This window comes from Vanessa tameamea, chromosome 24, assembly GCF_037043105.1.
Source record: "Vanessa tameamea isolate UH-Manoa-2023 chromosome 24, ilVanTame1 primary haplotype, whole genome shotgun sequence".
NCBI classification, from domain to species: Eukaryota; Metazoa; Arthropoda; class Insecta; order Lepidoptera; family Nymphalidae; genus Vanessa; species Vanessa tameamea.
In genome coordinates this window covers 9,300,479-9,313,950 of record NC_087332.1, presented here as the reverse complement: position 1 = coordinate 9,313,950, position 13,472 = coordinate 9,300,479, and the positions used below count along the sequence as shown (strand labels likewise).

General features: G+C 36.9%; 1 protein-coding gene across 1 annotated transcript in view; it reads left to right on the top strand.

Moving 5' to 3' along the window:
- LOC113399604 (complexin) overlaps positions 1-13,472 on the top strand; it is a 294,863-nt gene that overhangs the window by 29,172 nt on the left and 252,219 nt on the right. The gene's annotated exons all lie outside the window — the stretch shown is intronic.

Below are 13,472 nucleotides of genomic sequence, written 5' to 3'. Positions count from 1 at the left end.
CATTTAAGATCCTTCTGCCCTAATGACTTTAATTACAATAACATTGGACTTTCATACAAAGTTCCAATCTCCGTTTTACCCCCTTAGGAACCTATCTACCAAATTTCAAGTTTGTAGTTTCTGAGATTTTTCGATTAATCACTGAGTGGTTTTTCGCTTTTTTATATGTAGATTCAAGTGGAATCTTAATATTCTAATTAAAATGTTGAAATGAACTATAAAATACACCAACACGGACCTTGTAGGGAATACCGAGAAGTAGCGACAAGAAACTAATTCAGAAAACAATAATAATTTTAAGTTTCCATTGTAATAATAACGTGACAAGTGTCCAACGTACAAATTATGAATCACACATTGAATTAAAACAAATACTGTGCGGTTAAGTGACAATAATTGGCATTGGGTTCCCGTTTTAAATTCGTCATGAATAAATTAAGTAATTATTTATCGGCACCGGCGCGCTAATTCGACTGATTTGGATATTCAATTCATATTTCATTTGTACTTGATATTATTTGACATAATTATTGGAAACTAATCAAAATCAAACTGTATTTGTATTCTTAATTAGTTAGTTGGATGGTGTGATGTTATTGATCGTGAATAATTTAGGCCGAGGTGGTTATTCTCAAGGTTTTGTGTAGAAGTGTAAAAATTTGTAAGTCCATTTAAATTTTGTGTGCAAAGACAATTACACTTATATAATCTGAAAGGAAGGTAAATTCGATAGGACCGAAATAGTTCAAGCATGGTGACAACCCCAATTGGCCACTGCCTACTTCCAGACTATAAATATATTATATATTTCATCCCGTGATTAGCGACGTATGGAAGTTTTAGAATTAATTTTCATTAAATTTCAGTTTCCAGTAAATACTTACTAGTGAACCAGTGTAACTAACTACAAGCACAAGGGAAATAACATCTTAGAATTCAACGTTGATGGTGCATTGGCGAATTAAGAAATATTTAATATTTCTTACAGCAGGTGGTGACTACTTACCATCAGGTGGCTCATTTGTCCGTCTACCGTACCTATCTACTAATGGAATAAAAAATAAAAAAAAGCGAGAGATATTTCGATACAACAAAAACGTGATAAGTATTTACTATCCGAGACGCGGTCAAAATATAACATGATACAGAACTGTGACATTTATTTTTATTGACTTGGATCGGATCACATAACTCCTCCCCGCAAGACCTACACGTGTGAAGCCGATTTGGGGAGACCCATTACCGGGGGTCGATTCGTGTTTATTTCGTCAAAACGTGTTATCGGTACGAAAACTCGCCTCCGTGTTGTACAATCAGGTATTGGCTCAACAAGCGCTTGCACCTCAGGTGCATTCCGTATGACACTAGAACTATCTCCTAGATATATTTTGGCGAACAAGCAGTACAACTCATGTTTTTCTTTGTCACAAATTCCGCAAACACGTTGACATTTCGTTGTTCTCTCACCGAAATTTATGTTTGAAGTTTTGTATTATCCGAGACGTATTCGACGATTTCTTTGCGTCGCTTTACGAAAATTAGTTGTTCTTGCAATGTCGTCGCATTTGTAAGTCTTATACACGAGAATACACGATATTGTACGTTGTGTACGTTTGAATTCATCGGCTATCGATTGGGTTTGATTTTACCTAAACATCTGTTGTCGCTCACTTCGCACGTCACTCGTGAACATTTTGAAATTCAGATATGGTAATGCAAGTATTGCTTTTATGCATGTAATATAACTGCCTCGTTGGTCTTGTGACTGCAGATCCTGAGATCCAAGGTTCAAATCCCAGATCGAGTTTCCGTGCTTCGGAAAGCACGTAAAGCCGCTGGTCCTGCCACTGAAGTCTTTCCGGTTGTATCGGATTTGCTGTCCCATCGGATTACGAGAGTGAGGCAATAGAGCGTGACTGAAATCGGTCAGAATGATATCATCTTTAAAGTCGGTGTCAGACATCTGTTTTTGACATGTCATGATCGTGTTCTGTTTTTCAACAGGAAATACATTTTTGTAAGGGCTTGCGTGAAGTAAGATATCCTGCAAATTCAAAAAGATACTGCGATATACATCAGCTAGTACTCCATACAAATAATCAGAAGATCAATTTCTAAGTTATACATATATTCGCATCTGGTGTAATGTCGATAGCTTTAGCGCATTCGAACAATGAACGTTATTTTTCTACGGAATTCTTTTATCTGGTAACCCGATTAATCAGCGAAGTGGCTCGGCGCGAGGCAATTACTCTCACACGCTATTTCTTCCGCTATTTATTGGAATGAACCTTCGCTTCTCTAACTGAATTTCAAGCAAAATTTCTAAAACATTTTCTAATACGGCTTCACTGATAAAGCCTACCGACATGGGAAATTTAAAACAATAAAACTCATTACGTCGTGATGCAGCTGATTCGAGCTGTTGTTACGATATATACGCGACTGCCCGAAAAAGCAGTTTCCGTTTCCAGGGTTCAGGTATGTATGGGAGTTTCTTAATTCCACCATACATTTTAAATGACTGAATAGATTTGGATATATTGAAGTGTTATTAGAATTCTGACATCATTCCGAGTGACACAGCTTATAGATTCATTCGTTCATTAGGGTAATCGTGGCTTTTTTTTTAATTTAGGAACAAAATAAAATATGTTGATTAACGCTAAACTACGTCATAGCGACGACTCGAAGACTATAAAGTAATTCTTCCTAGTAGTCATAATACCTTCTTCTATAGCAAGACTTTTACTGACAAGGTCAAGATCCAACAATCTTAGTCAATAGTCACGTAAAAAATATTCCATTGTAATTAAAAATAAAGTAAAAAAAGAAAAACTTTGCAGACTATTTCACAGCCGCCCTTGTGGTCGACTTTCAGTCGGCACAATATGCAGGTTTGCTAACGATGTTTTCTTTTACTGCTGAACACAAAATAAATTATAGAAACATTTTACGGTTAAGTTTCACGAGTGAAATCGGCCCTCGAATGTCTGAGCTTCATTATACAATTTATTTTATTATATTTTATAATTCTGAACGTGGATATTGTATTATCGTTTTACACACATTATGTGTCATAAAACTTTGTATTTTTTAATTATTTTGGTATTGTATACATTTGCATTGCGCTATATTTTTTATTCTTATAGTTAAATTTCTGTTATAAAGTTCGGCTGAAAGAGATTGCTGTGGCGATAGGGCCGGCTTTGCGCGCTTTTAGCTTGCTGTATATCGTGCGCATTGATAATGTTTTAACATAAAACCGTGATGGCCTAATTGATAGAGTGCAATTCATACCGGACAGAACGATATAAGTGAGATAAAATAGAGTCTATGTTATTATCCGGCGCATAAACTAAAGATTTGCTTAAATTTAAGTCAATCGTTGCATTGCTGCGTAAAAAATGTAAATATTCTATATTCAAGTAGGCTCATTGAAGCACGTTTGATTCGTCATATTGGATTAAATGTAAAGCTACCACTGATTCGGAATATAGATTATATCAAGAAGAACCGCCAAGACATCTAGTTCTTTTAAAATTATTTACATAGCGCGTTGATTAATAATAAAATACAGTAGAACGTATTACACGCATAAGCAACATGACAAACGTGCTTTTATATATGGACGTATAATATTGTCGGTGATTATTGAGTAATTATCCTCATTTATCAATGTTCTATGAATGAGATTAGAGAGCCAAGCCGATTTTGCATTAACAATATTATTAGTAGAGATGAAAATTTTTATCTTATAATTAAACTTCGTATGTTTTGAAATTACTTTGGTTATATTTTACTAATATTATAATATAAGTTTAAAGCGTAGCACACGAACGAATAACTGGGGTGATTCAAATCGTATTTGATATAATATAAAAAATGACATTTCATCATTACCAGATTTACCCTGTGGATTGTTTTTTATAGATTTATTTATTCTAAACTGCCTCGTAGGTCTGATGAGTAGCTTGTTCAGCAATACATCAAAAAAATCCAAGTTTGAATCCCATATTAATAATTTTAATGACATTCTAATAACCACAGCTAGTTAGAGATATACGGTGTGGATAGCGGTGTTACTCATAAGATGGAGGACTATCGCGCGATTTGCGAAGGCAGGTCTTGCACATAATTTCTCTATTCGTGTCGAATTACCGCCCCGCTGGATTATGCGAGCGAGGGGATCGTGAGTGCATCCGCGTACAACGCCTGCTTTATAATACCTCGCGCGTTGGCTTATGTCTGATGAGAATTGTCGGTTCGGCCAAAATTCAGTCCGGAGCATTCCTTTTAAGATTAATTGAAACTATTACTGAACTGTCTATATATATAACACTAGCTGAACCCACGGCGGAGGCTACGTGGAATTGTGTTTATGTCGAATACCCTGTCAGAACTTTCGTACCCTTATCTACACTTGTAGGGCAAAAAAGTTGTCTAATTCATACTGAATTTCATCAAAATTGGTTCAGTGGTGGTGGTGCCGCGTTTAGTCAGACAGGGTTACTTTAGCATTTTTATATTAGTATAGATTGTAATATGTAAATGTGTTGTTTTCTTATGTGTGTGCGTATGTGTGTACGTATTGATATGTACTCGTAAGATAATGTATTGTGTTATTAACGATAACATTATAACCGCGGTATGAATAATATTATCAAAAGGATATCGGATCTTTTGTTATTTTCCGCTGTTTGACGGACTGGCCAATTACATTGGCACAGCAAGAGCAATATCTCTTTATTCCTTAAATTGTCAATGCGCCACCGACCTTGGCAACTAAGGCGTCTTATGAACCTTGTGCCTGTGGTTAAGTCCCACGACCAAGTGAAGTAGCAGAGACATTTTCTGTCTTTCAAAGATTATTTCAAATATTCAAAACCCTTCCAATGAACGTAAATTATTTCCTGTAGCCGTATTTAAAGGATCATGGTCTGCGCCTCTTGTGTATTTTCGCCGTCGGTATTTATTTCATTACCCGTTGGACCTGCGGCTTCACCCGAAATTTATAAAACTTTACCTATAGCACTCAAACCGTCACCTCCAATTTTACCCTCTTGAATTAATAGAATTAAAATAGTAGTCTTTGTTATTCAACGGGACTCTTAGTATCTCCATAGAGAATTTAATCGAAGTTCAGCGGTTTAAGCGTTAAGAGGTTACAGACAGAGTTACTTTCGCATTTATATTATGACTACCTATAGATGTTTAAATATAATTTGTACTATAAAGAGTGATTGAATTGTATCGTACTGTGTTAACTTTTGTTATCAAAGTAACTGTTTTGGTAACTTATAAAAATGATTTATCAACGTAAACCTAAAAAGGAAACGTTTCCAAAGTTTAACAATGGTAAGGACGGCTAGCGAAGTGAAATTCGCAATTACAATTCAAACCCTCGGCCTATTGTTGCGCCCGCTTCTAGTCCAGTACAGTTGTTGTATGTCCATGGGCGGTGGTAGTCACTTTCCATCAGGTGGGCCTCCAGCTCGTTTGCCAACTCTAACATAAAAAAAAGAGGAATAGAGTTGTATTAGCCGTCGATACAAAGAAATCTGCCTTCTTAAAAGTTACGGTAAATAATTGTTTATTTTCATTTCAACATATAATACATTTATTATATTTTTAAAGATTTATAAGGTAATTTTGTCGGTATCGTTAACTAGGAAGGGGAAGGTGGTACAGTGCGCTAGGGCAAAATATTTTATCGGTATCTGATTATTAAATATCTTACCGTTTCTTATTTCGTGTTATTTCTTTGCAATTCGCTGCATTCTAATCGCATTCCTATATATAAGTTTATATAAGATTAAACTGCGGGATAAGGGGGGAAGGGGTCTGATTTTTGTTCCGTACGACCGGGAACTTATCCGCCTAGTTAACCTACTGGTCGTTAGTCTAGTGGCTAGTTTACAAGGCTGCACGTCCTGTTTGTAGTTTGAAGGGTGACTGAGTCAGTGTACCTACAGGCAGAAAGGACAAAACATATTAGCGCCCGAGGTTGGTTGTGCATTGTCTATGTAAAGAATATTTTATATTCTTAGTGCCAATGGGGGTGGTGATCATTTACCATCAGATGGCCTAACCGCTTGACCGCTAACTTATTTTGTAAAATAAAAAATAAAAAAAAAACAAACCTGTGGTCAAAGTCACTGCGTGTTTCATCAAATAATTCTCAGTATCAAACCGAAGTTTGCAAGTTGGATGTATTAATGCTCTCTGGCGTCAAATTATACGTCAAGTCGTTGAATTTTCTTCGGGCGTATCCCATCGGATTTTGAAATTGAGGAATAGAGAGTGCACTTGTGGTTGCGCACACATACCTGTACTGTTCTATGTGTGTGTAGTTAGCTATTCTCCGACGTGACTGAAATTTGTCAGGGTTAGGACATTAATATAATGAAGTTAATTTTATACCCTACTAGCTAGCCCGTCCCTGCTTCGCACGAGTAAACAAGGGACCACATACAACGTTTATATCGTTATACATAAAACTCTATCGGCTTAACTCGTACGCGAGAAAAGCCCAGTCGGTATTTTTCCTTATATTTTCAATAAATCAACAATCGTCGTCATATACCAACCAATTTATAAAAAACCTTTATGACTTATAACATCTAAACCTTCCTCGTGAATCAATCCTCTCATTGATGACGATGCTATGAAAATTCGATTTTTGAGTTTATCGCGTTCAGATAGACGGACAGATGCAACTGATACTTCGTTTTATAATATTTAGTAAGATTTGCCAAATTAGCACTTTTGTGGTCTCGTGGCTCATGTCCCGAAAATAAAATACAAACAAACATCGCGACGGTATAAGTTCAATCAAGGAAGCTTATTTTTATCAAAAACTTTGAAATATCGAGGCTAATGTTTCCTACGTTTTTTACTCGGCTGACGTTCGTTTCGCTCGACTCAATTTAGCGAGCGGCTCTTTCGAGTCGAGACGCATGAAAGTTTTAAAGAAAAACTTATATCTGAAAATTTCTTCAAAGGCTTTGCTTAATAGCAAAGCAAAGCTTTAAATTCAAAGTAAAATATTGAAATAGTAACGTAACGATATTAGTATAATAACATTAGTTATTAGTACCAATCTTATCAGCCCATACACCACTATGATTATATTGACTGCCTTATGGTCTAGTGGTCTAACTTAAGAGAAAGCAGATCCCAATGTTCTGTCCAATCCCGGATCGGGCAAGCACATAAGCCAGTGGTCCTGATCTCTTTCCGATCGAGTCCGATTGGCGTCCGATCGAAATGAAAGTGAGGAGATAGAGAGATCACCTGTGTTTGCGTTTATTTACGTTATATCTTACAGCTATAATATATATACGTAAGTAATAAATATATTTTATATCCTTAAAGACCTTTTCTTATAGTATTGTAAAACTTTTATTATACCCGATGTAACTATCTGGAATTGTACCTGCGTGTAGTTAGCTGAGACTCTACCTCTGTTAAATCAAAATATTGTAGGTGGTGTGGGTAGAATTAGAAATATATATTACAGGTAAACTAATAATGCAAAAAAAACTTAACATCAAACATATCGTTAAGAATTCGAGTCTATGCTTTACTATACCTTCTGGTCATAACTCCTGCCGTCCAAAAGTCAGGCTGGTGGAGGAACCATTCGAAGTCCCTGCGTCTAATCTAATTGCCGCTGTTTCGGCACCACCTAATTTTCTTTGGTTATTCTAAGCGATGTACTCTAAAATCTTCGTTGCCGAGATATATCCATTGTTTCAGTACCACATAAAGTTGTCTAGAATTTGTACTCGATTGTTATTGCGAATGAGAATACAACACAGAATTTGACTAAGACTTTACCCACTGTAATACCATGTTTACGATTCAAATCGCCTCTTAGCGTTAAAATCGATTTCGGATATCGGTAATTGCTGAAACGGATTACAATAGTGCAGTATCTGGATGTAATATATGGCTACTGAAATGTTTGAACTCGCAGAAGTGAGCTGAGCTATATACGAGTATTACTTAGGGATTTTGATAATGTAATATCGTACACAAAATACTCTGATCAAAATGAAAATATTATTTTTTCAAACCGGCTCTTATCGGCATTTATATATTTATATTTTATAATGTTATAGTCGAGATTAAATAAGAATGGTTATGTTACCATCGGTTTGTAATGTAGGTTTTACTGAAGAATCGGCAGGAAAATTAGTTGTTGTTATATTTCTTGAATTAATAATAAAACTTCAAAAAGATTGTCGAAAATTGTCCGAAGACCATCGTATATAAATATACATAATATTTATTTATTTAATACACTTTGCAGATATTACAGAGACCTCGCGAGTTTTATCATATACACTTAATTAAAATACGACGATATCATATCAACTATTTCTACAATTTATAACAAGTAGACATTACAGTTAGGGGTGTTCACTCGTCAATCGTGCGATTTTATAAATTTCGATTAAACTCTCTAACGTGAGATGACGTTAGAGAGTCGCAAATACAAAAAATATCAATGCACTCGGTAGCATACGATATATCTTTTTAAACCACATAAATCGATCCTGATGAATCCGGTATTTGAGCATCCCTAATCTGTGTCACGTCGATCAACTGTCAAATGTCAATCTATGCACCGGCTCTCGTCCGTATTTTTAATTCAGCTTTCAAGCATTTCAGAAGTGACACTCACTTATAAATATAAACCTGCTTATTATCCTTAGTCTTAACGGCAAAATAATAGTTACTTTTCAAATAAATATTTTTATGAGGTTTCCGTCAATAAATATTATTATCACGAGTCAATACTTGTCATTTAGAAAACAAATAGTAATTTAATAAGCAAACAACTAGTACATTACCGAGGTGAATAGTCATTTTTATCACTTAAATCCGAGGAAAATACCTCGCTGATGTCGTACTCTGTTGTAATATGTATAAACTTGTGTACATATTAATGAGATATGTAATTTTAGACATTTATTTTTATTAGAATGCTTAGGATGTTTATTATATAAAATGCAATAATCAAAGTAACTTAAATCGAGTACATGAAAATATATTACCAGGGCGACATAACTTAGCAAAGATTTATCAAAACGTCGCTCATAATCCCGCCGTCTCGGCGTTGATTAAAATTTAATTAATTCCCGAACCGCAGTCTGCTTTAAGAGGCTGTCAAAAGTGGAACGATTTTAACGTACATATTAAATGTATTCAGAACTGTACTAGGAAAGCAGACTATATTAATATGTTTTGTGATCGAGTTCAAGTAAATTAAACCTTAACCACTGAAGAAGGGCCTTCTGTCCTAGTAAGTCTTGAAGCACATTCCCACCGCTCCTGGGCAAGTGATGGCTGCATAGGCACTCGTGCAGGTTATCTCACGATGTTTTACTGTCGAGACGACCAAGACATAAATGTTTAAAACTTAGTGGTACTCGCTCGAATATAATACACATTGGGATTCCTTTAGTGTTATGATAGCTTTACCTTTAACATGTGTGTATTCACCAAGGTTAATCCAAGGGTTCAACGATTAATTCTACTCAATTGTGTTGCGTTTAACGTAATTGTTCCTCCGCAGTGGGGAGTGAGTTTGAATAGTCTGTATAACCTGAATAGATGGATTATCTAACGAAATTAACGCTTTAAAGCATAATAATATCAATATCAATATCAGAATATTATAGAATATTAGTAGACTGCAAATGGGCCACTTGATGGTACGTTGTCACCACTACCCGCAGTCATTAGTTCTCTAAGAAATATTAACAGCCTCGAAGGGCAGGACCTATCGATTATCTGGCTGCGTGTAGACTGCGACGACCATCCGCGAATCTACGCGTGCCTTTATAGGTCCCATAGCGGTAATGCCGAAACCGACCGACTGATTGAGCACGTCCAAATGGCTACAGATTCCGTGCTGCAGCAGATCCCATCCGCAGAGATCGTAATTCTTGGCGATTTTAATGCCCACCATGCCGAATGGCTTGGATCACGCACTACCGATCATGCGGGTGTCTGTTCTCGACTTCGCTTTAGCATATGATTTGACACAACTGGTCACCTCGCCAACGCGAATACCAGATGTGGAGGATCATATACCTTCCCTGTTGACTTCCCATCCGAATGGCTACCAGGTTATCGTCGATCCCCCTCTGGGCTCGTCGGACCACTGTCTCGTCCTTACTACAGTGCTGGTTGCGCGGTACTCACGACCTCGTTTCGTGGGCTGCCGCCGAGTGTGGCACTACAAGTCAGCAGATTGGGATGGGATGCGGTCCTTCTTTGCATCCTACTCATGGGTAGGTTTGTTTCTCGCCGGATGATCCGAGCGTTGTTGCTGACTCTGTCGCCGATGTGGTACTTCAGGGTATGGAACTGTTCATTCCGTATTCTGCGGTTCTCATCCGTGGCAAGTCCCAGCCCTGGTTTGGTCGTTTCTGCAAAACGACTTCACGCCGAAAATGGGAACGCTACCAAGACTGGGCCAACGCATCGGCGTCTCGTGTTGTAAATACCAGCGCATTCAGAAAGGAATATAACTCTGCCTCTAGATCCTTCAAAAACGTGATTGCTAAGGCGAAGATGGAGTATATTGGCAGAATTGGCGAGAGACTGGTGCGCCTCTGGGCGGGTGCTCCCCAGTACCAGCTCCTTCCATTTGACCGTATCTAACGTAGAGCGGCTCGAATTATCGACGATCAAGCTCTTTCCGATCTGCTTGATCCTTTGGCTTTGCGTAGAGATGTTGGATCGCTCTGTATCTTCTACAGAATTTATCACGGGGAATGTTCCGAGGAATTGTTCGGATTAATCCCGGCTGCTGAATTTCACCTTCGGACATCTCGTCAAAATTCCAAATATCACCCGTACCACCTAGATGTCCGAAAATCCACAACAGCACGATTTTTAAGACATTTTCTGCCTCGCACAACCACTCTGTGGAACCAGCTTTCGCCGGTGGTTTTTCCGAACCGGCACGACTTGGTAACCTTCAAGAAAAGAGCGTACTCCTTCCTGAAAGGCCAGCAACGCACCTGCAAGCCCCCCGGTGTTGCAGATGTCCATGGGCGGTGGTAGTCACTTTCCATCAGGGGAGCCTCCTGCTCGTTTACCACCTCTAACATAAAAAAAAAAGTGTGGTAACTTTCCAAACGGTATATTAAAACTTTTTGATGATCTGTATGACCATATTTGAATTGATTTACTTTACTTTAACTAATCCTACATTAATACTTTTTGTTGCCTTTTTATCGAACTTTTCGTTCAGAATTTAGACAGGACTGACATGATAAAACGGCGTTATAAATGGCGAAAAAAAGTTATATGGAAGTGTCGATTTGCATCAATCACAAAGTTTTCCGTTGTCAGGGGAACATGACAGGGGAAGGATCAAAGTTTAAGTTTTTTTTGTCATTGGTTGTGAATTTTAATCTAACTCGTGTATATCCATTCTCATCAAATTATATTTTTCTTTAAATTTAAGTTGTTCAAATTTAACGATCACGTTAGCTTATCGATACGACATTACGATTACGATATTCGATTTGCTAGCCATTGTTACTTAATCGAAATCCCTCCTTTTAACGGGGTATGTGGGGGTTTTCCCCAATAAAACCTCTGCGGTGTATGTATCCTGCATAGATCGGTGAGGCTGTCGGATCGTGTCGATACAACGCATTTTGCGGCCCCTCCGTGCTCCACTCCGCTCGTAACTTAGCGTAACTTTTCTAAGGGAGGAAAAGATGATCTGGTACCAAATAAGTACGGTCAACTAAAATATTAGGATCTCGAATCTCGTTCTGGGCAAATAAAAGTTTATTTGTATTTTTTTTTATCAAGAAATGCTCAGTAACAACCAGAGGTTTAAAGCGATTACAGAGATTCAGCTCCGGCATTCTCCGGTCCGGTCACCGATTAAGGTGAGAGTTGTAACGAGAGTATGAGAATAGTTTATGTCCGTAATGATATCTTTATCAGTTTCGTGATAGTATCTTGTACATAATTCGTTAATCTTTATTTAATATAGTCACATCAAATCAAATCAAAATATACTTTATTCAAGTAGGCTTTTACTTTTGAATCGTCATTTAACAAACTATATTAAGTGAAGCTACCACCGGTTCGGAATGTAGATTCTACCGAGAAGAACCGGCAAGAAACTCAGTATAAAATGGCAAAGTTAAAAATATAATGATGATTAAAATAAAATCAAAGCATGTTTTATTTAAGTATGCTCGTACGAATATAATTTGAATCTTATATATACACTTTAAACATAAATGTACCCGTTGTACCAAATGTAAATTCTACCAAGTAGGATCACGAGGTATTCTGTATTTATCTTTGCCAATATTTAAATTACATAAGAATGTTGATTAAATACAATAACATTCCTAACTATATTCATATTCCTACTTACTACTCCAATTAAGCATAAACATTTGGCTAGGGACTGGGGACGACAGTAGCCCAAGGAGTCTGGATCGAACCTGCGATTTTTACATCGCTAGGCCGGAAACCATTGCACTTGACGCTTATAAATACAAATTCACACTTTTTATCATTTAAATAATCTTTTAATTACTAATACCTTATATATTAAATTATTACAACACGAGATTTCAATTAATTGATACGCAAAGTTAAAATTACATGACAAAATATCCCGTCCCGACCCGTCTTCTAACATATCAGCTAAAGATAATACGAGGGCTACGTAATTTTGTCGCATAACAACTTTGACAGGAGAAGCTTAAAGACATCAAGTTTCCACGTCAAGAACATTCGCGGCTGTCTGGGTGACGTAATGGATGGTGTCTGCCCTTTGTTTGTTCCGCGATCTAATGCGCTTATATTTGTCTAGATGACCTAGAAACACTAGCCCACCGCTGTCCGTTCTAGATTGGGTTAAGTGCTCAGTAAGAGTACTACGTTTAATGGCGGGCTTGAACGCTGCTTTGAAATAAAGTAGAGCGTTATGTTGTTGATATACTTTTTTTTCATCGTAAATATTTTATTTTTTAATTAGTATAGTGTTTATAACGAGCAAATATTTAATTCTGCAAGTATAAATGTTGCATTTTTGATATAAACATAATTATTATTTAATCAATAAAATGCTAAGCCTTTGCCAGACATGTGAGTGACCTGGGGTCAAAGCTGTAACCTTTACCAACGCTTATCAGTTAGTTACTTTATTGATTATTGATATCATAACAGTTGGTGTAGTGACTAAACTTTTAACTACAGAATCTGATGTTTGAATCACGAATCAGGCGAGTGAAATATATTTAGCTTGGATTATTCATGTATCTGGATAGAGTGTCGCACTATAAAATATATAAAAGAAATAGGCCAATGTTATTATCTTGGCGAGCGTAGCAGCTACGCTTGACACTCTACGTCATACTGTTTTATTAGTAGTAGTGTTGGTTCTTAGTGATCAACTGTTGATCACTACTTTT